Genomic DNA, 24061 nt, shown 5'->3' with positions numbered 1-24061 from the left:
GTCATGGAGTTCCTCAGGGTTCTGTGCTTGGACCGATTCTTTTTACTTTATACATGCTTCCATTAGGTAACATTATCAGACAGCATGGCATAAATTTCCATTGTTATGCTGATGATACTCAGCTGTACTTATCTATGAAACCAGATGAAACCTACAGGTTGGTCAGGCTACAAGCCTGTCTTAAAGACATAAAGACCTGGATGACTCAGAACTGTCTGCTTTTAAATTCAGACAAAACTGAAGTTGTTCTCTTTGGACCTGAGCGCTTCAGGGAGAAATTGTCTAGTTATATAGTTACTCTAGATGGTATTTCCTTGGCTTCTAGTTCTACAGTGAGGAACCTTGGAGTTATTTTTGACCAGAATTTATCATTTGACGCACATATAAAACTGGTTTCTAGGACTGCCTTCTTTCACCTTCGTAATATTGCCAAAATCAGGAACATCCTGTCTCAAGGTGATGCAGAGAAACTAGTTCATGCATTTGTTACTTCAAGATTGGACTACTGTAATTCCTTATTATTGGGCTGTCCCACATATTCTCTGAAAAGCCTCCAGCTGATCCAAAATGCTGCAGCCAGAGTTCTGATGAGAACTAACAGGAGAGATCATGTTTCTCCAGTTTTAGCTTCTCTTCATTGGCTCCCTGTTAAATTCAGAATAGAATTTAAGATTCTTCTCCTCACATATAAAGCTCTTACTGACCGAACTCCATCATATCTTAAAGATCTCATTGTACAATATTTTCCTAACAGAGCACTTCGCTCCCAAACTGCAGGTTTACTTGTTGTTCCCAGAGTTTCTAAAAGTAGAATGGGAGGTAGAGCCTTCAGTTATCAGGCCCCTCTCTTGTGGAATAAGCTGCCAGTAAATGTCCGGGAAGCAGACACCCTTTCCACTTTTAAGATTAGGCTTAAAACTTTTCTTTTCGATAAAGCTTATAGTTAGGGATGGCTCAGGTAATCCTGAAACATCCCATAGTTAAGCTGCTATAGGCTTAGACTGCTGGGGGACCTCATCTGTCACACCTTTCCTCACTTTGCTCTCTTTTTCCCCCTGTTTAATTTCAAAATTGATTTTATGTACATGTGACATTATTGTGGTTATTAACCTATGTTTCCCTGTTCCAACAGATATCCTTTGAATGGCGTTATGGTGTTTTTCCCCCCTCTTTTCCCTCTTTTCTGTCTTCTCAAACCCCAGCTGGTCGAGGCGGATGGCCACCCTTCCTGAGTCTGGTTCTGCCAGAGGTTTCTTCCTGTTAAAAGGGAGTCGTTCCTTTCCACAGTTGCCACAGGCACGCTCAGGACGGGAGATTGGACTGAAGACACATTTCGGTGCAATCTGTTGGTTTCCTTAGCTAGGATATTAATTTTTTTAATTAGCTCTATATGAATTAATTGGATTATGATTACAATGAATTGAATTCCAATTGGCTTGAATTGGACTATATTACTTAAGTGCCTTGAGATGACAATTGTTGTAATCTGGCGCTATATAAATAAAATTGAATTGAATTGAATTGAATTGCACTTTAGGGGGGACAGGGTTAGGCTGGTATTTACGAGTGTGTCTGGGTAACCTCAACTAATGGTTGGGGAGGAAAGTTAGAAGAACAATCAACTATACCCAAAAACAGATGACGTGATGAGTGGGCAATATAACTGTGTGTTTTTGCTTCAGTGGTCAGAGCAACTCTGTATTCTGTACTGTGTTGTTCTCTCTTGCAAGATATTATTATTAAAGCCTCTTATCTCCTCAAAAGAAAATAACTGACTCCCCAAGTGCAAGTGTCAGGACAAATGATCAAACTTCTCCAAGCTTCAGTCTGCAGAGAGGTACAAGACAGGGTTGCCCACTTTCGCCCTCACTTTTTGCTATTTTCATCGAACCTTTAGCAGCTGCTATCAGACAAGATAGAAATATTAAAGGCATCCAACCCCAAAATATTGAGCATAAAATAAGTCTTTATGCTGATGATGTATTACTTTTCCTTCAGAACTCACAGACGTCTCTCACTCACACGATCACACTCATAAATAAATTCTCAGCACTTTCTGACTACTCTATCAATTGGTCTAAGACCACAGTTCTGCCCATTAACTATAGGGACCAGAATATACCTGCGATCACTTTACAGTCAGGAAATATTAGATATTTAGGCATAAACATTTCCTCCAGGCTCTCAGAGCTAACAAAGCTAAATTATGTGCAATTATTAAAGACAGTAGAGGACGATCTCTCTCGTTTGAAGTCCTTACCTATATCACTTATGGGGAGAGTTACAACCATTAAAATGATGATACTACCAAAAGGTAACTATTTGTTCTCAATGATCCCCATAAAACCATCTGCTACTTGGTTTAAGTCACTAGGTTCATGCATCTCCAAATTTCTGTGGAAAAACAAACCACCACGTATTAGTTTAAAAACCCTACAGAAGACCAAGGACAGTGGTGGATTAGATTTACCTAATTTTCAGCACTATTCATAAAGTTAGTGTTAGTGTATCTGGTCTCCCTCTCGGATAGTTTCTGGCTGATGTAAAGCACTGGGCGGTCAACGCCCCGCACCTGCTGGGAAAGAACAGCCCCCGACCCCCTTCCCGATGCATCAGTCTGCAGGACAAATGGGAGAGAGGAGTTAGGTGTGTGGAGAAGAGGCTCCCCACAGAGGGTCTGCTTTACCCTCTCAAGTGACACCTGGCACTGCTTCGTCCACCGGACCGGATCAGAGGCACCTTTTCGCGAAGTTGGGAATAAATCGCCGGTAATATCCGGCCAGCCCCAAAAACCGCCTCACCTCTTTCTTGATCTTAGGTTTTGGGCAGGCTGCAATCGCTGCTGTCTTGTCTACCTGTGGACGCACCTGTCCGCCGCCCAAGTGGTACCCCAGATACCGTACCTCCCTCCATCCAACTGCACACTTCTTTGGGTTGGCCGTGAGCCCCGCCTGCCGCAGTGACTCCAGCACTGCCGCCCAGCTGTTGCTATGGATGATGACGTCATCCAGGTAAGCGGCAGCATACGCAGGAACTTACATCATGAAAAGCGAGATCAGAGGTGTTTGGCTGAGAGAAGGCCACAGTTTGCGATGCAATAATTAAAGGCCTCATGCCAGATGTCGCCACTGAAGTAAAGAACATTTACGTGGGATGGTGTGAGGGTCCTCGTTTGGCTGACGTTTGCCGATATGCTCGCCATGCTCATAACCAAGTTGAGACGCGTAAGACAACCAAAAGGGACAAGTGTGAAAAGGAGCTGCATTTGGCAGCCATGACCATGTATTCCGCAGTGTGTGTAAACAGAGGACGAGGCCGAAGTCGAAGACGTGGACGTGTGGGAGTGGAGGTCGAAATGGGCCACGCCAGAGCTATGATCCGAATATTTGTTTTTACTGTGGCCAGACTGGACAGCTGAAAAGTGATGAAATTGGGCAAAAGGCTGACTGAGGGTGGGAGGCAGGTTCTGGACGTCACGCGGCAGCGGAGCCTCCACTAATGGGTGATAGCACAAACACACTCACACATTTTTCCTGCTCTGTGTAGTGAAGAAACGCTTGCCGACTGTGATTCACGTAGTAAAGTTTTGCATGCTATTTCCGTCCTAGAGCAAAGATATTTCTCTCAGAATATAGGAACTTATGTTCATCAGTAGTGACGTCAGGGGAGTTTTATTGTCCTCCAAAGTTAAGTGGAAACCACGTTTACTGTATGTCTGCATCAGGCCAGGTTGTGAAGGAGAAAATGACAATGCCCATTGCGTGTTGTCACTCCCGATGAGCTCTCCTTCAAACACTCATTTTTGTTATCAGAGTTGTGTCCCATTAACCTGATGGGCTGTGATCTCATGTGTAAATTAGGCATTATTTTAACTTCTACACCAGAGGGTGTTAAGGTTATGTTACAGCCTGACAAAGTTTTCACAGCAGTGCAGTTTGATTCATCGGCACTTACATATGCTTATGAGTGGAAACTTCCCAGCTCTCCTTTTTCACAACAACTAGTGGAAGAAGCAAAAGCGTTAGTTTCACCCCTTTCTGATTTCATGCAACCTACTGATTTGCACTGCACATCACACATTTCTTTGGGGCTATGAGAAGAAGTGAAAAAATATGTGCGCCTACTTTATTGGCTGTGTCGCTCACTCCAGAGCACTTCGATTTTTTAATGTTTGTGGTACTCGCCCTCACATTTCCTTGGCCAAACGTACACACTGGCAGTGACAAGGTGTGGGAGAGTTTGTTGCTACATGTCAGAAAGAAATGGAGTGGACCGTTTCACCTGCTGATCCAAATTTGATGTTTTCTGAACGATTGTCAGCATACAAAAAAACATTTTTGAGTACAATGCATTGTCAAAGAACTGTGGACTTAATTCCTACCACAGAATCACATTTTGAAGCATGTTTTTTATCTGAAACAGATTTGTCTTCGATACCCATGTTGGCTGAAGTGCCCAATGATCTTTGGGCTAAGAGCAAATATGATGTGGGGTTGATAAAAGGCTGTGAACCAGTAATTTTCACCCCTAAATCAGACATTTGTCCATGTAAAAAACAATACCCTTTTAAGCCTGAAGCAATTAAAGGGATTAAACCTGTTTTTCAATCTTTTCAGAAAACAGGCGTTATTGTTCCTTTTGAAAATTCACCTGTACTTACTCCATTGTTTCCTGTTAAAAAGATTAAAGATGCTGGCCAGCCAGATGAATGGCGTTTTGTACAGGACCTCCAAGCGGTGAATGCTGCAGTTCAGCCACATGCTCCTACTGTGCCCAACCCACACACTATTTTGTCTCAAATTACATCAGATGCACAGTTTTTCTCAGTGGTTGACTTGTCGCCAGTGCACCCTGATAGCCCATTTTGGTTTGCTTTTTAGTTTGAAGGGAGATCTTGGACTTTTACCCGGTTATGCCAGGGGTACTGTGAAAGTCCCACTATTTACAATGCTGCCCTCAAAGCTAGTCTGGATTAACTTCAATCAACCACAGGCTCTGCTCTTTTGCAGTATGTGGATGACATCCTTTTATGTGGTCCATCTAAACAACAGTGTGAAAAAGACAGTGAATCTGTTGAAACATCTTCCTTCTTATGGCCATAAAGCCAGCCTTTCTAAGTTACAGTTTGTACAGGACAAATGTGTACAATGTGCACATGCTGGTTACAAATAAGAAAGTACAAACAACAAACAGTTTCTGCCATGGTTCACAGCATGTGTATGATCACCTTCATCGCAGGTCTCAGTAAGGATGTTTCAATCTTCGGTGTCAGAGGTTACTAGCACTTAACACACCGGTGGAGTACAGCTTTTACTGCTGACTCTTATCTTTATCCTTCCGGGCGTGTTGGTTAGGCTGATGTATGTCAGGGCGGAAGTCATCTACTGGTTCTGGTACCTTCTTACAGTGACTGGCATGAATCCAGGTTGCTCTCTCTGCAACTTTAACAGCTGTATGAGTGACCAGTAGTACCTGGAACGGGCCTTGCCAACGTTTGGACTTCCAATGTTTCCTGCGAAGTTCCTTCACCACCTGTCATCTGGTTGGAGTGGTGTGTTTTCTGTGGCTGGAAGGGCTGCTTTTACTGTCTGTGAAACTTGAGATAGAACAGTGGAAAGGTTTCGACAGTAAGACAACATAGCATCATCACAAACAGTTGTGGAAGGGAGGGGTCTGGTTACAGGTCCCGATCCCAGGTTAGGAGGTCTGCCAAATAAAATTTCAAATGGGCTGAGATTCACTTGAGCTCTGATTCTCATTCTCATGTAGGTAAGCACAATAGGTAATACTTTTGTCCATGGCAGACCTGTTTCTTCACAACATTTGGCTAACTTGGGCTTTAATGTACCATTTTCTCTTTCCACAGCACCTCCACTCTGTGGATGATAAGCACAGTGTGTGCGCAAGGTTATTCCCAGGAATTTACCAACCTCAGTCAATGCAGTGTTTACAAAATGTGTGCCATTATCACTGCTGATCTTCTCTGGAATGCCCCATCTAGGAATGATTTCTGTTTAGCAGTGCTTTAGTCACTGCATTACTGTTTGCATGTTTTGCAGGGAAAACTTCAACACATTTACTAAACACGTCCACTATTACTAGTGCATATTTCTTTCCTTCAGCTGGTGTGAGTTCAACAAAATCCATCATCAAATGTTCAAAAGGTTTCTCTGGTGGAGGGTGTGCAACTTGCGATGTGTGTAATGCCTTTCCTACATTATGTGTGGCACAAACCATACATGACTGACAGTATTTTTGCGCATATGAACTGAACCCTTTTGTGAACCACTGAGCAGTGAGTGCATTCAGCATCCCCCCTTTTGACACATGGTCCAACCCATGTGTCAATTTTGAAAAATGAGGAAAAAAATGTTTAGGTAGACAGGGTTTACCATCAGGTCCCATCCAAACACCATCCATATGAGTTGCACCCACAGAGGACCAAATGCTCCAGAGGACCAAATTTCATCTGCAGAGGCAAAAGTTTGCAAAGCATGGAGATCTGTGAGGGAGTCTTCTGCCTGCAAAGAGAGGGAAGCGAAAACAGGAAAAGATTTAGCTGCTTGCTTAGCTGCAGCATCAGCTCTGGCATTGCCACAAGCAACAGGATCGTCTGAGTTAGTGTGAGCCGCACACTTACAGACCGAGATTGCTGTAGGCAAAAGGATCACATCAAGAAGATCAGAAACCTGCTTGGAGTTCAGAATAGTTTTACCATCTGATTTAAGGAAATGCCTGTGTTTCCACAGCGCACCAAAGTCATGAACAACACCAAAAGCATATCTGGAATCTGTGTAAATAGTGACAGACTTACCAGCTGCCAACTTACAAGCTTCAGTAAGTGCAATAAGCTCAGTAGTTTGAGCAGAGAAATGTTTAGGAAGAGAACCAGACAACAAAGTGTCATGTGAAGAACATACTGCAAACCAAACACAGTTAGTACCTGTGGCTGGATCACGCAAAGCTGATCCATCTACAAAAAGAATCATGTCAGAGTTTGGAAGAGGAGTCTCTAAAAGACAGGTCGGGGTGTACAAACTTGTTCCAAAACAGCTTCACAGTCATGAGGCTCCCCATCCTCAAGAGTCGGAAGCAAAGTAGCAGGATTCAGAACAGTACAACGTTTAACAGTGACATTTGGCATATCACAGAGGTGTATCTGAGCCAACGAGCAGTTGAAAGATGTGAAGCTTTCTGCTCGAGAAGAATAATGGCAACAGCATGAGGAACCAAAACAGTCAAATTAGCGTAGCCCACAATATCTTGGGAGGCCAGGACAGCTTTCTCTGCAGCTGCAACAACACGAAGACAACCAGGCAGGCCTGCAGCCACAGAGTCCAGTTTTGCTGAGAAATGAGCCACTGGCCTTTGCCTGCCCCATGTTCCTGCATAAGAACAGATGTCATGCTTCTCATCAACTGCCTGTATGAAAGGTTTATGAGGATCTGGAATGCCAAGTGTTGGTGCTGTTTGAAGAGCCAGCTTAAGCTGACTAAAGGCTGATTCAGCCTCAGGAGTCCATGGAACACGATCAGCTGACTGGAGGCCTTTACCATGGATAAGAGCACCTAAGAGAGCTTCGAGAAAAGAGTAGTTAGGAATAAAGTTCCTGCAGTAAGATGTTATACCTAAGAATGACATAAGCTGTTTTTTAGTAACCGGTTTAGGAATGATCTGAACTGCAGCAACACGTTTAGGAGAAAGTGAGCGCCCATCCTTAGAAATCACATGACCCAAAAAGGTGACTTCGTCCTGTACAAACTGTAAATTAGAAAGGCTGGCTTTATGGCCATAAGAATGAAGATGTTTCAACAGATTCACTGTCTTTTTCACACTGTTGTTTAGATGGACTACATAAAAGGATGTCATCCACATACTGCAAAAGAGCAGAGCCTGTGGTTGATTGAAGTTAATCCAGACTAGCTTTGAGGGCAGCATTGTAAATAGTGGGACTTTCACAGTACCCCTGGCATAACCGGGTAAAAGTCCAAGATCTCCCTTCAAACTAAAAAGCAAACCAAAATGGGCTATCAGGGTGCACTGGCGACAAGTCAACCACTGAGAAAAACTGTGCATCTGATGTAATTTGAGACAAAATAGTGTGTGGGTTGGGCACAGTAGGAGCATGTGGCTGAACTGCAGCATTCACCGCTTGGAGGTCCTGTACAAAACGCCATTCATCTGGCTGGCCAGCATCTTTAATCTTTTTAACAGGAATCAATGGAGTAAGCACAGGTGAATTTTCAAAAGGAACAATAACGCCTGTTTTCTGAAAAGATTGAAAAACAGGTTTAATCCCTTTAATTGCTTCAGGCTTAAAAGGGTATTGTTTTTTACATGGACAAAAGTCTGATTTAGGGGTGACAATTACTGGTTCACAGCCTTTTATCAACCCCACATCATATTTGCTCTTAGCCCAAAGATCATTGGGCACTTCAGCCAACATGGGTATCGAAGACAAATCTGTTTCAGATAAAAAACATGCTTCAAAATGTGATTCTGTGGTAGGAATTAAGTCCACAGTTCTTTGACAATGCATTGTACTCAAAAATGTTTTTTTGTATGCTGACAATCGTTCAGAAAACATCAAATTTGGATCAGCAGGTGAAACGGTCCACTCCATTTCTTTCTGACATGTAGCAACAAACTCTCCCACACCTTGTCACTGCCTGTGTGTACGTTTGGCCAAGGAAATGTGAGGACGAGTACCACAAACATTAAAAAAATCGAAGTGCTCTGGAGTGAGCGACACAGCCAATAAAGTAGGCGCACATATTTTTTCACTTCTTCTCATAGTCATTGTCAGGCCCCAAAGAAATGTGTGATGTGCAGTGCAAATCAGTAGGTTGCATGAAATCAGAAAGGGGTGAAACTAACGCTTTTGCTTCTTCCACTAGTTGTTGTGAAAAAGGAGAGCTGGGAAGTTTCCACTCATAAGCATATGTAAGTGCCGATGAATCAAACTGCACTGCTGTGAAAACTTTGTCAGGCTGTAACATAACCTTAACACCCTCTGGTGTAGAAGTTAAAATAATGCCTAATTTACACATGAGATCACAGCCCATCAGGTTAATGGGACACAACTCTGATAACAAAAATGAGTGTTTGAAGGAGAGCTCATCAGGAGTGACAACACGCAATGGGCATTGTCATTTTCTCCTTCACAACCTGGCCTGATGCAGACATACAGTAAACGTGGTTTCCACTTAACTTTGGAGGACAATCAAACTCCCCTGACGTCACTACTGATGAACATAAGTTCCTATATTCTGAGAGAAATATCTTTGCTCTAGGACGGAAATAGCATGCAAAACTTTACTACGTGATATGATGTATTTTAAATTATGATCTGACATTCACACCTGCTTTTGATAATGTATTGTTAGGCATTCGCACCTTTTTTTTACCCATTTTTCATGAATTATGGGTAGACATTCACACCTTCTTGCAGCCGAACACCTCCTCTCCCGCTTATGATCATGTGCGGTTTGATATTCGAAAATTTACTTTCTTGTTTTAAAGCAATTATTGATGGACATTCAAACCTTCTTTTTGATGGTGTATAGTCGGGCTTTCGAGCCTTTTCTTCCCGGTTTTTACAAACCATGGTCGGACTTTCACACCTTCTTGTAGCCGAACAACTCCGCTCCCGCTATTGATTGTGTACAGTCGGGTATTTTAACCTTTTCTTACCCGCTTTTTACCAACTATGGTCGGACATTCACACCGTCTTACAGCGGAACACCTCTGCTCCCGCTTTTGATGGTGTATAGTCGGGCATTCGAACCTTTTCTTACCCGCTTTTTACAAACTATGGTGGGACATTCAAACCTTCTTGTATCCGAAAACCTCCGCTCTCTCTTTTGATCATACATTGTCGGACATTCGCACCTTTTCTTACCCGCTTTTTACAAACCATGGTCGGACTTTCACACCTTCTTGTAGCCGAACAACTCCGCTCCCGCTATTGATTGTGTACAGTCGGGTATTTTAACCTTTTCTTACCCGCTTTTTACCAACTATGGTCGGACATTCACACCTTCGTACAGCGGAACACCTCCGCTCCCTCTTTTGATGGTGTATGTTCGGGCATTCAAACCTTTTCTTACCCGCTTTTTCCAAACTATGGTCGGCTATTCACAGCTTCCTCTCCACCATACTTGTATGGTGGATTATTCACACCCACTTGCATCCGAAGACCTCCGCCCCAAATTTTGTTGATATTTAGTCGGACATTCGCACCTTACCCGCTTTTGGAAAACTATGGCCTTCTTGCAGCCAAACACCTCTGATCTCGCTTTTGATGATGTAAGGTTGGGAATTCAGACCTTGCTTCACCTGCTTTTCACCAAATATAGTCGGACATTCACACCTTCTTGCAGCCGAACACTTCCGTTTTTAGTGTTCTATGAGGCATTCACATATTTTTTTTCACCGTATTTTATAGATTATGGTTGGAAATTCTCACCCACTCTCATCCGAAGACCTCTCCTCCCGCTTTTGTTAATATATAGTCGGGCATTCGAACCTTTTCTTACCCGCTTTTTACAAATTATAGTCGAACATTCACACCTACTTGCAGCTGAATACTTCCGCTCCACCTTTTAGGTATGTATGGTTGGCATTTGCACCTCTTTTTATACTGATTGCTGAAGATTAAGTTGTACTTTCTCAAAATACAACATTTTTTTATTTGTTGAAACTTGATTTGAAGTGGATAAATAAGGAGGACAAACAGTTTTAAGTCAGGCTGATAGAAGGAATTCATTTTATAGCAAAATCTGTACTTCGTCATATGTCGAGAGATGCTTATTGCTGAAGAAGTTCTTTCTCATTCTACAAAGTACAACGTTGTTTATCGTTGAAACTTGATTAGACATGAATAAATATGAAGGACAAAGCAGTCTTAACTTGGTTTGAGTTAAGGAATTCGTTTTATAGGAGAATCCGAATTCGTGCATAACTCATAAAATAGAGCTTATTTTCGGATTCCTGAAGAATGATTCTGGTTCTTTCTCATAATACAAAGTTTGTTGTTTATTGTTGAAACTTCATCAGAAGTGAAGAAATAAATGAATGCCTATCAACAAATGTGGGATCTAAACTCTAGTGCTTCCTCTAAAATAATTTCCTTTCTCAATTTAGAAATGTGTGTGTGTAAGTCACAACACCCGTGACACCAAAACGGCTTTCTTTTCTCTACACTCTGCACTATGAGCACACACACCAAATCAGAAAGGCTTTTTTCTCTCTTTTCTACATTATGGACTGTGGGGACACAAAACCGCTCTCTCTCTTTTTTTTTTTATCGTGTGCCAGGGCGTTGTCTCATGTATTAGATTATGCTTAAGATACGAATGGGTTTATCAGTCACATCAGAATCCATACATACTGATCCTCCCGTAATAAAATGGTCGGATCTTATCAAACACACTTTGTTTCTTGTGACAATCAAGTCAGCGAAACAGCGTATACACGTCAAGACACTGAATCAAGTTTGCCACAAGAACTCATAAGTTTGGCAGTATTGCTCTGCCATCAGCAATGATACACCCATTTTATTTTCGTGAGACATGTGCAAGCACCTGTTCATCTACTATTCTATCACTATGAATTAGTGATCTATTATCAATAAGGATACTTCTACAACTACTATCAAAGTATGTCCGGACTTCTTATGTTGTCAGTTGCTATATATGAATAAGTGGGTAGCTACTGACAAGCATTAAGCATGTCACACAGCCCAAACATATAACATTTCAGGACACACCACACAGTTAACAACCACAGTGAAGCGTGTCAAAGCCCAAACATGTAACATTCAACAGGACACTTACACAACACATTCAAATCAAACAGTCAGACAACATACAAGAACATATACCCCAGCCGGCATTGCTCCCTGCCTATTTTCGTACAGCACACTATGTGTGCGCACACCTTTATTCACAAACTCTTCAACTTATACTCTTTTACCGAAGCTGCTACAGCTCGATTACCACCTTTTAGGTATGTATGGTTGGCATTTGCACCTCTTTTTATACTGATTGCTGAAGATTAAGTTGTACTTTCTCAAACTACAACATTTTTTTATTTGTTGAAACTTGATTTGAAGTGGATAAATAAGGAGGACAAACAGTTTTAAGTCAGGCTGATAGAAGGAATTCATTTTATAGCAAAATCTGTACTTCGTCATATGTCGAGAGATGCTTATTGCTGAAGAAGTTCTTTCTCATTCTACAAAGTACAACGTTGTTTATCGTTGAAACTTGATTAGACATGAATAAATATGAAGGACAAAGCAGTCTTAACTTGGTTTGAGTTAAGGAATTCGTTTTATAGGAGAATCCGAATTCGTGCATAACTCATAAAATAGAGCTTATTTTCGGATTCCTGAAGAATGATTCTGGTTCTAGCCTTTTGGCTAAGATCAAGTGTAGTATCTGTACTTATCAGTTTAATATGTGATATGTCTATGCAAGGACTACATATTAAATGGATTTTTATCAATAGGAGTTGAAAAAGGAGCTTGCTCCATTCACTCCAAGCATCGACCCGGTACTGCAGTGCCGCTGGGAACGGTGCGCTCTCCTCTGCTCTTGTGAAAAAGCAAACAGCGGTGCAGGATGGAAGTTTCTTTTAATCTGCTGAGAAAAGAGAGTGAATGCGAAGCAGACTTTAACACGGCTCTGGGAGCGAGCCGAGTGCGGGCTAACCAGGAGAATTGCTTGAAAGAAACGCGACACCGAATGAGCGGTCAGAACAAAGCCTCAATACGGTGTTCCTGTGGTGTTTTTATAAAATGCGGTGTAAAAAAAGGTGTGAATGCCCCATAGAAAACTAAAAGGTGGAGCGGAAGTGTTCGGCTGCAAGAAGGTGTGAATGTCCGACTATATTTGGTGAAAAGCAGGTGAAGCAAGGTCTGAATGCCCAACCTTACATCATCAAAAGCGAGATCAGAGGTTTTTGGCTGCAAGAAGGTCATAGTTTGCCAAAAGCGGGTAAGGTGCGAATGATCGGCTAAATATCAACAAAAGTGGGGGCGGAGGTCTTCGGATGCAAGTGGGTGTGAATATCCCACCATACAAGTATGGTGGAGAGGAAGCTGTGAATGGCCGACCATAGTTTGCAAAAAGCGGGTGAGAAAAGGTGCGAATGTCCAACCATACATGATCAAAACAGGGAGCGGAGTGTGTTTGGCTGCGACAAGGTGTGAATGTCCACCCATAATTAATGAAAAGCGGGCAACAAGTAGGTTCGAATGCCCAACCATACATCATCAAAAGCAGGAGTGGATGTGTTCGGCTACAAGAAGGTTTGAATGTCCGAGCATAGTTTGTAAAAAGCGGGTAAGAAAAGGTTCGAATGCCCGAACATACACCATCAAAAGAGGGAGCGGAGGTGTTCCGCTGTAAGACGGTGTGAATGTCCGACCATAGTTGGTAAAAAGCGGGTAAGAAAAGGTTAAAAAACCCGACTGTACACAATCAATAGCGGAAGCGGAGTTGTTCGGCTACAAGAAGGTGTGAAAGTCCACCAATAATTACTGAAAAATGGGTAAGAAAAGGTGTGAATGCCCAACTATACATCATGAAAAGCAGAAGTGGATGTGTTCGGCCACAAGAACGTTTGAATGTCCGACCATAGTTTGTAAAAGGCGGGTAAGAAAAGGTTCGAATGCCCGTACATACACAATCAAAAGAGGGAGCGGAGGTGTTTCGCTGTAAGAAGGTGTGAATGTCCGAGCATAGTTTGTAAAAAGTGGGTAAGAAAAGGTTCGAATGCCAGAACATACACCATCAAAAGAGGGAGCGGAGGTGTTCCGCTGTAAGAAGGTGTGAATGTCCGACCATAGTTGGTAAAAAGCGGGTAAGAAAAGGTTCGAATGCCAAAATATACACCATCAAAAGCGGAAGCCGAGTTGTTCGGCTGCAAGTAGGTGTGAATGTCAGATCATAATTTGCAAAAAGCTGATGAGAAAGGTGTGAATGACCGACAATAATTGCTGAAAAATGTGTTAGAAAAGGTAAGAATGCCGGACCATTCATCATCAAAAGCGGGAGAAGAGGTGTTCGGCTGCAAGAAGCTGTGAATGTCCAGCCATAATTAGTCAAAAACGGGTACGAAAAGGTAGTATTGCCAGACCATAAATGATCAAAAAAGGGAGAGGAGGTTTTTCGCTGTAAGAAGGTGTGAATATCCGACCATAATTGGTAAAAAGCGGGTAAGAAAAGGTGCGAATGCCCGACAATGTATGATCAAAAGAGGGAACGGAGGTTTTCGGCTGCAAGAAGGTCTAAATGTCCAACCATAATTTGTAAAAACCGGGGAAGAAAAGGCTCGGAAGCCCAACTATACACCATCAACAGCGGGAGCGGAGGTGTTCAGCTGCAAGAAGGTGTGAATGTCCACCCATAATTCCTCAAAAATGGGTAAAAAAAAAGGTGCGAATGCCCAACCATACATCATCAAAAGCAGGACTGGATGTGTTAGGCTACAAGAAGGTTTGAATGTCCGAGCATAGTTTGTAAAAAGCGGGTAAGAAAAGTTTCGAATGCCCGAACATACACCATCAAAAGAGGGAGCGGAGGTGTTCCGCCATAAGAAGGTGTGAATGTCCGACCGTAGTTGGTTAAAATACCCGACTGTACACAATCAATAGCGGGAGCGAATGTGTTCGGCTACAAGAAGGTGTGAATGGCCGACCATTTTTTGTAAATAGCGGGTAAGAAAAGGTGCGAATGCCCGACAATGTATGATCAAAAGAGGGAGCGGAGGTTTTCGGCTAAAAGAAGGTCTGAATGTCCAACCATAATTTGTAAAAACCGGGGAAGAAAAGGCTCGAAAGCCCGACTATACACCATCAAAAGCGGGAGCAGAGGGGTTCAGCTGCAACAAGGTCTGAATGTCCATCAATAATTGCTAGAAAACATGAAAGAAAATTTTCGAATATCCAACCGCACATGATCATAAGTGGGAGAGGAGGTGTTCAGCTGCAAGAAGGTGTGAATGTCCACCCATAATTCCTCAAAAATGGGTAAAAAAAAAGGTGCGAATGCCCAACCATACATCATCAAAAGCAGGACTGGATGTGTTAGGCTACAAGAAGGTTTGAATGTCCGAGCATAGTTTGTAAAAAGCGGGTAAGAAAAGGTTCGAATGCCCGAACATACACCATCAAAAGAGGGAGCGGAGGTGTTCCGCCATAAGAAGGTGTGAATGTCCGACCGTAGTTGGTTAAAATACCCGACTGTACACAATCAATAGCGGGAGCGAATGTGTTCGGCTACAAGAAGGTGTGAATGGCCGACCATTTTTTGTAAATAGCGGGTAAGAAAAGGTGCGAATGCCCGACAATGTATGATCAAAAGAGGGAGCAGAGGTTTTCGGCTAAAAGAAGGTCTGAATGTCCAACCATAATTTGTAAAAACCGGGGAAGAAAAGGCTCGAAAGCCCGACTATACACCATCAAAAGCGGGAGCAGAGGGGTTCAGCTGCAAGAAGGTCTGAATGTCAATCAATAATTGCTAGAAAACATGAAAGAAAATTTTCGAATATCAAACCGCACATGATCATATGCGGGAGAGGAGGTGTTCAGCTGCAAGAAGGTGTGAATGTCTACCCATAATTCCTGAAAAATGGGTAAAAAAAGGTGCGAATGCCCAACCATACATCATCAAAAGCATGTGTGAATGTCAGATCATAATTTGCAAAAACCTGATTGTGTGCAGCTGAACACCTCTGCTCCCGCTTTTGATGGTGTATAGTCGGGCTTTCGAGGCTTTTCTTCAACGGTGTTTACAAATTACGGTTGGAAATTCAGACCTTGCAGCCGAACACCTCCGCTCCCTCTTTTGATCATACATTGTCGGGCATTCGCACCTTGTCTTACCCGCGTTTTACAAACCATGGTCGGACTTTCACACCTTCTTGTAGCTGAACAACTCCGCTCCCGCTATTGATTGTGTACAGTCGGGTATTTTAACCTTTTCTTACCCGCTTTTTACCAATTATGGTCGGACATTCACACCGTCTTACAGCGGAACACCTCCGCTCCCTCTTTTGATGGTGTATGTTCGGTTATTCGAACTTTTTCTTACCCACTTTTTACAAACTATGGTCGGACATTCACACCGTCTTACAGCGGAACACCTCTGCTCCCGCTTTTGATGGTGTATAGTCGGGCATTCGAACCTTTTCTTACCCGCTTTTTACAAACTATGGTGGGACATTCAAACCTTCTTGTATCCGAAAACCTCCGCTCTCTCTTTTGATCATACATTGTCGGACATTCGCACCTTTTCTTACCCGCTTTTTACAAACCATGGTCGGACTTTCACACCTTCTTGTAGCCGAACAACTCCGCTCCCGCTATTGATTGTGTACAGTCGGGTATTTTAACCTTTTCTTACCCGCTTTTTACCAACTATGGTCGGACATTCACACCTTCGTACAGCGGAGCACCTCCGCTCCCTCTTTTGATGGTGTATGTTCGGGCATTCAAACCTTTTCTTACCCGCTTTTTCCAAACTATGGTCGGCTATTCACAGCTTCCTCTCCACCATACTTGTATGGTGGAATATTCACACCCACTTGCATCCGAAGACCTCCGCCCCAAATTTTGTTGATATTTAGTCGGACATTCGCACCTTACCCGCTTTTGGAAAACTATGGCCTTCTTGCAGCCAAACACCTCTGATCTCGCTTTTGATGATGTAAGGTTGGGAATTCAGACCTTGCTTCACCTGCTTTTCACCAAATATAGTCGGACATTCACACCTTCTTGCAGCCGAACACTTCCGTTTTTAGTGTTCTATGAGGCATTCACATATTTTTTTTCACCGTATTTTATAGATTATGGTTGGAAATTCTCACCCACTCTCATCCGAAGACCTCTCCTCCCGCTTTTGTTAATATATAGTCGGGCATTCGAACCTTTTCTTACCCGCTTTTTACAAATTATAGTCGAACATTCACACCTACTTGCAGCTGAATACTTCCGCTCCACCTTTTAGGTATGTATGGTTGGCATTTGCACCTCTTTTTATACTGATTGCTGAAGATTAAGTTGTACTTTCTCAAAATACAACATTTTTTTATTTGTTGAAACTTGATTTGAAGTGGATAAATAAGGAGGACAAACAGTTTTAAGTCAGGCTGATAGAAGGAATTCATTTTATAGCAAAATCTGTACTTCGTCATATGTCGAGAGATGCTTATTGCTGAAGAAGTTCTTTCTCATTCTACAAAGTACAACGTTGTTTATCGTTGAAACTTGATTAGACATGAATAAATATGAAGGACAAAGCAGTCTTAACTTGGTTTGAGTTAAGGAATTCGTTTTATAGGAGAATCCGAATTCGTGCATAACTCATAAAATAGAGCTTATTTTCGGATTCCTGAAGAATGATTCTGGTTCTTTCTCATAATACAAAGTTTGTTGTTTATTGTTGAAACTTCATCAGAAGTGAAGAAATAAATGAATGCCTATCAACAAATGTGGGATCTAAACTCTAGTGCTTCCTCTAAAATAATTTCCTTTCTCAATTTAGAAATGTGTGTGTGTAAGTCACAACACCCGTGACACCAAAACGGCTTTCTTTTCTCTACACTCTGCACTATGAGCACACACACCAAATCAGAAAGGCTTTTTTCTCTCTTTTCTACATTATGGACTGTGGGGACACAAAACCGCTCTCTCTCTTTTTTTTTTTATCGTGTGCCAGGGCGTTGTCTCATGTATTAGATTATGCTTAAGATACGAATGGGTTTATCAGTCACATCAGAATCCATACATACTGATCCTCCCGTAATAAAATGGTCGGATCTTATCAAACACACTTTGTTTCTTGTGACAATCAAGTCAGCGAAACAGCGTATACACGTCAAGACACTGAATCAAGTTTGCCACAAGAACTCATAAGTTTGGCAGTATTGCTCTGCCATCAGCAATGATACACCCATTTTATTTTCGTGAGACATGTGCAAGCACCTGTTCATCTACTATTCTATCACTATGAATTAGTGATCTATTATCAATAAGGATACTTCTACAACTACTATCAAAGTATGTCCGGACTTCTTATGTTGTCAGTTGCTATATATGAATAAGTGGGTAGCTACTGACAAGCATTAAGCATGTCACACAGCCCAAACATATAACATTTCAGGACACACCACACAGTTAACAACCACAGTGAAGCGTGTCAAAGCCCAAACATGTAACATTCAACAGGACACTTACACAACACATTCAAATCAAACAGTCAGACAACATACAAGAACATATACCCCAGCCGGCATTGCTCCCTGCCTATTTTCGTACAGCACACTATGTGTGCGCACACCTTTATTCACAAACTCTTCAACTTATACTCTTTTACCGAAGCTGCTACAGCTCGATTACCACCTTTTAGGTATGTATGGTTGGCATTTGCACCTCTTTTTATACTGATTGCTGAAGATTAAGTTGTACTTTCTCAAACTACAACATTTTTTTATTTGTTGAAACTTGATTTGAAGTGGATAAATAAGGAGGACAAACAGTTTTAAGTCAGGCTGATAGAAGGAATTCATTTTATAGCAAAATCTGTACTTCGTCATATGTCGAGAGATGCTTATTGCTGAAGAAGTTCTTTCTCATTCTACAAAGTACAACGTTGTTTATCGTTGAAACTTGATTAGACATGAATAAATATGAAGGACAAAGCAGTCTTAACTTGGTTTGAGTTAAGGAATTCGTTTTATAGGAGAATCCGAATTCGTGCATAACTCATAAAATAGAGCTTATTTTCGGATTCCTGAAGAATGATTCTGGTTCTAGCCTTTTGGCTAAGATCAAGTGTAGTATCTGTACTTATCAGTTTAATATGTGATATGTCTATGCAAGGACTACATATTAAATGGATTTTTATCAATAGGAGTTGAAAAAGGAGCTTGCTCCATTCACTCCAAGCATCGACCCGGTACTGCAGTGCCGCTGGGAACGGTGCGCTCTCCTCTGCTCTTGTGAAAAAGCAAACAGCGGTGCAGGATGGAAGTTTCTTTTAATCTGCTGAGAAAAGAGAGTGAATGCGAAGCAGACTTTAACACGGCTCTGGGAGCGAGCCGAGTGCGGGCTAACCAGGAGAATTGCTTGAAAGAAACGCGACACCGAATGAGCGGTCAGAACAAAGCCTCAATACGGTGTTCCTGTGGTGTTTTTATAAAATGCGGTGTAAAAAAAGGTGTGAATGCCCCATAGAAAACTAAAAGGTGGAGCGGAAGTGTTCGGCTGCAAGAAGGTGTGAATGTCCGACTATATTTGGTGAAAAGCAGGTGAAGCAAGGTCTGAATGCCCAACCTTACATCATCAAAAGCGAGATCAGAGGTTTTTGGCTGCAAGAAGGTCATAGTTTGCCAAAAGCGGGTAAGGTGCGAATGATCGGCTAAATATCAACAAAAGTGGGGGCGGAGGTCTTCGGATGCAAGTGGGTGTGAATATCCCACCATACAAGTATGGTGGAGAGGAAGCTGTGAATGGCCGACCATAGTTTGCAAAAAGCGGGTGAGAAAAGGTGCGAATGTCCAACCATACATGATCAAAACAGGGAGCGGAGTGTGTTTGGCTGCGACAAGGTGTGAATGTCCACCCATAATTAATGAAAAGCGGGCAACAAGTAGGTTCGAATGCCCAACCATACATCATCAAAAGCAGGAGTGGATGTGTTCGGCTACAAGAAGGTTTGAATGTCCGAGCATAGTTTGTAAAAAGCGGGTAAGAAAAGGTTCGAATGCCCGAACATACACCATCAAAAGAGGGAGCGGAGGTGTTCCGCTGTAAGACGGTGTGAATGTCCGACCATAGTTGGTAAAAAGCGGGTAAGAAAAGGTTAAAAAACCCGACTGTACACAATCAATAGCGGAAGCGGAGTTGTTCGGCTACAAGAAGGTGTGAAAGTCCACCAATAATTACTGAAAAATGGGTAAGAAAAGGTGTGAATGCCCAACTATACATCATGAAAAGCAGAAGTGGATGTGTTCGGCCACAAGAACGTTTGAATGTCCGACCATAGTTTGTAAAAGGCGGGTAAGAAAAGGTTCGAATGCCCGTACATACACAATCAAAAGAGGGAGCGGAGGTGTTTCGCTGTAAGAAGGTGTGAATGTCCGAGCATAGTTTGTAAAAAGTGGGTAAGAAAAGGTTCGAATGCCAGAACATACACCATCAAAAGAGGGAGCGGAGGTGTTCCGCTGTAAGAAGGTGTGAATGTCCGACCATAGTTGGTAAAAAGCGGGTAAGAAAAGGTTCGAATGCCAAAATATACACCATCAAAAGCGGAAGCCGAGTTGTTCGGCTGCAAGTAGGTGTGAATGTCAGATCATAATTTGCAAAAAGCTGATGAGAAAGGTGTGAATGACCGACAATAATTGCTGAAAAATGTGTTAGAAAAGGTAAGAATGCCGGACCATTCATCATCAAAAGCGGGAGAAGAGGTGTTCGGCTGCAAGAAGCTGTGAATGTCCAGCCATAATTAGTCAAAAACGGGTACGAAAAGGTAGTATTGCCAGACCATAAATGATCAAAAAAGGGAGCGGAGGTTTTTCGCTGTAAGAAGGTGTGAATATCCGACCATAATTGGTGAAAAGCGGGTAAGAAAAGGTGCGAATGCCCGACAATGTATGATCAAAAGAGGGAACGGAGGTTTTCGGCTGCAAGAAGGTCTAAATGTCCAACCATAATTTGTAAAAACCGGGGAAGAAAAGGCTCGGAAGCCCAACTATACACCATCAACAGCGGGAGCGGAGGTGTTCAGCTGCAAGAAGGTGTGAATGTCCACCCATAATTCCTCAAAAATGGGTAAAAAAAAAGGTGCGAATGCCCAACCATACATCATCAAAAGCAGGACTGGATGTGTTAGGCTACAAGAAGGTTTGAATGTCCGAGCATAGTTTGTAAAAAGCGGGTAAGAAAAGTTTCGAATGCCCGAACATACACCATCAAAAGAGGGAGCGGAGGTGTTCCGCCATAAGAAGGTGTGAATGTCCGACCGTAGTTGGTTAAAATACCCGACTGTACACAATCAATAGCGGGAGCGAATGTGTTCGGCTACAAGAAGGTGTGAATGGCCGACCATTTTTTGTAAATAGCGGGTAAGAAAAGGTGCGAATGCCCGACAATGTATGATCAAAAGAGGGAGCAGAGGTTTTCGGCTAAAAGAAGGTCTGAATGTCCAACCATAATTTGTAAAAACCGGGGAAGAAAAGGCTCGAAAGCCCGACTATACACCATCAAAAGCGGGAGCAGAGGGGTTCAGCTGCAAGAAGGTCTGAATGTCAATCAATAATTGCTAGAAAACATGAAAGAAAATTTTCGAATATCAAACCGCACATGATCATATGCGGGAGAGGAGGTGTTCAGCTGCAAGAAGGTGTGAATGTCTACCCATAATTCCTGAAAAATGGGTAAAAAAAGGTGCGAATGCCCAACCATACATCATCAAAAGCATGTGTGAATGTCAGATCATAATTTGCAAAAACCTGATTGTGTGCAGCTGAACACCTCTGCTCCCGCTTTTGATGGTGTATAGTCGGGCTTTCGAGGCTTTTCTTCAACGGTGTTTACAAATTACGGTTGGAAATTCAGACCTTGCAGCCGAACACCTCCGCTCCCTCTTTTGATCATACATTGTCGGGCATTCGCACCTTGTCTTACCCGCGTTTTACAAACCATGGTCGGACTTTCACACCTTCTTGTAGCTGAACAACTCCGCTCCCGCTATTGATTGTGTACAGTCGGGTATTTTAACCTTTTCTTACCCGCTTTTTACCAATTATGGTCGGACATTCACACCGTCTTACAGCGGAACACCTCCGCTCCCTCTTTTGATGGTGTATGTTCGGGCATTCGAACTTTTTCTTACCCACTTTTTACAAACTATGGTCGGACATTCAAACCTTCTTGTAGCAGAACACATCCACTTCTTCTTTTGATGATGTATGGTTGGGCATTCGCACCTTTTCTTACCCATTTTTCAGGAATTATGGCTGGACATTCACACCTACTTGCAGTCGAACAGCTCTGCTCCCACTTTTTATTATGTTTGGTTGGATATTCGAACCTTTTCTTAACTGCTTTTTACAAACTTTGGTCGGACGTTCACAACTTCTTACAGCCGAACACCTCCGCTTCCGCTTTTGATGGTATATATTCGGGCATTCGAACCTTTTCTTACCCGCTTTTTACCAACTATGGTCGGACATTCACACCGTCTTTCAGCGGAACACCTCCGCTCCCTCTTTTGATGGTGTATGTTCGGGCATTCGCACCTTTTCTTACCCGCTTTTTACAAACTATGGTCGTACATTCAAACCTTCTTGTAGCCGAAAACCTCCACTCCCTCTTTTGATCATACTTTGTCGGGCATTCGCACCTTTTCTTACCCGCTTTTTACAAACTATGCTCGGACATTCAAACCTTCTTCTAGCCAAACACATCCACTCCTGCTTTTGTTGATGTATGGTTGGGCATTCAAACCTACTTGTTGCCCGCTTTTCATTAATTATGGGTGGACATTCACACCTTGTCGCAGCCAAACACCTCCGCTCCCTGTTTTGATCATGTATGGTTGGACATTCGCACCTTTTCTCACCCACTTTTTGCAAACTATGGTCGGCTATTCACAGCTTCCTCTCCACCATACTTGTATGGTGGGATATTCACACCTACTTGCATCCGAAGACCTCCGCCCCCACTTTTGTTGATATTTAGTCGGTCATTCACACCTTACCCGTTTTCTTGCCGCCAAACACCTCTGATCTCGCTTTTGATGATGTAAGATTGGGCATTCAGACCTTGCTTCACCTGCTTTTCACCAAATATAGTCGGACATTCACACCTTCTTGCAGCCGAACACTTCCGCTCCACCTTTTAGTTTTCTATGGGGCATTCACACCTTTTTTTACACCGCATTTTATAAAAACACCACAGGAACACCGTATTGAGGCTTTGTTCTGACCGCTCATTCGGTGTCGCGTTTCTTTCAAGCAATTCTCCTGGTTAGCCCGCACTCGGCTCGCTCCCAGAGCCGTGTTAAAGTCTTCTTCGCATTCACTCTCTTTTATCAGCAGATTAAAAGAAAGTTTCATCTTAGGCTCCCTGAAACTTCCATCCTGCACCGCTGTTTGCTTTTTCACAAGAGCAGAGGAGAGCGCACCGTTCCCAGCGGCACTGCAGTACCGGGTCGATGCTTGGAGTGAACGGAGCAAGCTCCTTTTTCAACTCCTATTGATAAAAATCCATTTAATATGTAGTCTCGCATAGAGGACATATCAGACATTAAACTGATAAGAACAGATACTACACTTGATCTTAGCCAAAAGGCAGAGAAGCGATAACTGTCCACTGGTTCACGTCCGAGGGCCCTTCCTGGCACAATGCGCACTTGTAGCGGTGTTCTTTTTATGGCCATAGTGTCACTTTGCACCTCCGCCCACCCGCTGCACTGAGCACTCTTCAGCCCTTTTAAATGGTATAACTTTACACTACCACACGCTCCAGCGAGCACCATTCAAGCAACAACTTTGCACTCCAGCTTCGAACATCGGCACAGTCGCAACAAGTAAGGCGACTCTACTCAGAGAAGTCACTCTGCACAGTAACAAGATTTCTTTTGCACAGACAGAAAGGGCTTCATCCGCAAAGGTAAAGCCTGCCAAAAATAGAAACAACTCATTAGTGCTGCTCAACGTTGTACTTTGCAGTAAAAGAAAGAGCAAATCTAAAGTTTCAGGAATCCGAGAATAAGCTTACTTTCATGAGTTCTTCACGATTTCGGATTTTGCTATAAAATGAATTCCTTCACTCAAACTAAATTAAAACTGCTAAACTGCTAATCTGTTACATACAAGGCAGATGTCAAATTCACCGAAATAGGATCTAAGGGTATTTGGCCAATCGAGCTGTAGCAGCTTCGGTAAAAGAGTATAAGTTGAAGAGTTTGTGAATAAAGGTGTGCGCACACATAGTGAGTTGTAGGAAAATAGGCAGGGAGCAATGCCGGCTGGGGTATTTGTTCTTGTA

At 42.6% G+C, this 24061-nt stretch overlaps 3 non-coding genes across 3 annotated transcripts; 2 read left to right on the top strand and 1 right to left on the bottom strand.

Annotated features, from left to right (window-relative positions):
* Positions 1 to 12405: 12405 nt before the first annotated feature.
* Positions 12406 to 12592, top strand: LOC140276144 (U2 spliceosomal RNA). The gene has a single exon (XR_011908826.1). It is a non-coding gene; the product is annotated as a U2 spliceosomal RNA (small nuclear RNA).
* Positions 12593 to 18812: 6220 nt separating this feature from the next.
* Positions 18813 to 18999, top strand: LOC140276143 (U2 spliceosomal RNA). The gene has a single exon (XR_011908825.1). It is a non-coding gene; the product is annotated as a U2 spliceosomal RNA (small nuclear RNA).
* A 4185-nt stretch (positions 19000 to 23184) lies between these two features.
* Positions 23185 to 23374, bottom strand: LOC140275946 (U2 spliceosomal RNA). Its single transcript, XR_011908645.1, has one exon. It is a non-coding gene; the product is annotated as a U2 spliceosomal RNA (small nuclear RNA).
* Between the last annotated feature and the right edge of the window lie 687 nt (positions 23375 to 24061).

Source organism: Leuresthes tenuis, unplaced genomic scaffold, assembly GCF_036924035.1.
Source record: "Leuresthes tenuis unplaced genomic scaffold, fLeuTen1.0.hap1 SCAF_18, whole genome shotgun sequence".
Lineage (NCBI taxonomy): Eukaryota > Metazoa > Chordata > Actinopteri > Atheriniformes > Atherinopsidae > Leuresthes > Leuresthes tenuis.
This window is presented reverse-complemented; position numbering and strand designations above follow the sequence as displayed.